This window comes from Arachis duranensis, chromosome 5 (genome assembly GCF_000817695.3).
Source record: "Arachis duranensis cultivar V14167 chromosome 5, aradu.V14167.gnm2.J7QH, whole genome shotgun sequence".
Taxonomy (NCBI): Eukaryota; Viridiplantae; Streptophyta; class Magnoliopsida; order Fabales; family Fabaceae; genus Arachis; species Arachis duranensis.
The window spans coordinates 15,335,357-15,337,098 of NC_029776.3; positions in this window are offsets into that span (position 1 = coordinate 15,335,357).

A 1,742-nucleotide genomic window follows, 5' to 3' on the forward strand; every position below is an offset into this window, starting at 1 on the left:
AAAAACAGTAGTAATTGCATTAATCCATCAAGATACAGCAGAGCTCCTCACCCCCAACCATGGGGTTTAGAGACTCATGCCGTAGAAGATACAATGAGAAACGTGTAAAGTATCATGAGGTACAGATACAATGTCAAAAGATCCTATTAATAGTGAACTAGTAACCTAGGGTATACAGAAATGAGTAAATGACTTAAAAATCCACTTCTGGGTCCACTTAGTGTGTGCTTGGGCTGAGCATTGAAGCTTTCATGTGTAGAGACTTTTTCTGGAGTTAAACGCCAGCTTTTATGCCAATTTGGGCGTTTAACTCCAATTTTTATGCCAGTTCCAGCGTTAAACGCTGGGAATTCTGAAGCTGATTTGAAACGCCGGTTTAGGCCATCAAATCTCGGGAAAAGTATAGACTATTATACATTGCTAGAAAGCCCAGGATGTCTACTTTCCAACGCCGTTGAGAGCGCGCCAATTGGGCTTCTGTATCTCCAGAAAACTTACTTCGAGTGCAGGGAGGTCAGAATCCAACAGCATCTGCAGTCCTTTTCAGCCTCTGAATCAGATTTTTGCTCAGGACCCTCAATTTCAGCCAGAAAATACCTGAAATCACAGAAAAACACACAAAATCATAGTAAAGTCTAGAAAAGTGAATTTTAACTAAAAACTAATAAAAGTATACTAAAAACTAACTAAAAACATACTAAAAACAATGCCAAAAAGCGTATAACTTATCCGCTCATCACAGCACCAAACTTAAATTGTTGCTTGTCCCCAAGCAACTGAAAATCAAAATAGAATAAAAAGAAGAGAATATACTATAGACTCCAAAATATCAAAGAAACTTAGCTCCAATTAGATGAGCGGGACTAGTAGCTTTCTGCTTCTGAACAGTTTCGGCATCTCACTTTATCCTTTGAAGTTTAGAATGATTGGCATCCATAGGAACTCAGAACTCAGATAGTGTTATTGATTCTCCTAGTTAAGAATTATGATTCTTGAACATAGCTACTTTATGAGTCTTGGCTGTGGCCCAAAGTACTCTGTCTTCCAGTATTACCACCGGATACATACATGCCACAGACACATAATTGGATACATACATGCCACAGACACATACTTGGGTGAACCTTTTCAGATTGTGACTCAGCTTTTCTAGAGTCCCCAATTAGAGGTGTCTAGGGTTCTTAAGCACACTCTTTTTGTCTTGGATCACAACTTTATTTCTTTCTTTTTCTTCTATTTTTTTCGTTTTTTTTCGTTTTTTTTGAATCACTGCTTTTTCTTGCTTCAAGAATCAATTTGATGATTTTTCAGATCCTCAATAATAGTTCTCTTTTTCCTCATTCTTTCAAGAGCCAACAATTTTAACATTCTTAAAACAAAAAATTTAAAAGACATATGCACTGTTCAAGCATTCATTCAGAAAACAAAAAGTATTGTCACCACATCAAACTAATTCAACTAGTTTCAAAGATAAATTCGAAATCCTGTACTTCTTGTTCTTTGGTGATTAAAGCACTTTTCATTTAAGAGAGGTGATGGATTCATAGGACATTCATAGCTTTAAGACATGAACTTTAATTTTTATTAATCATGAATTAAGAACAAGACTCAAAAATAGATATAAGATGAAACTAGTAGGAATAGAAAACAAAAATTTAAATAGGCTCCTAATGATAGAGGTTATCACAGAGTTAGGACTCAACAACCTTGATTTTGAGAAGTGGATGCTCCCTCAACTTGAG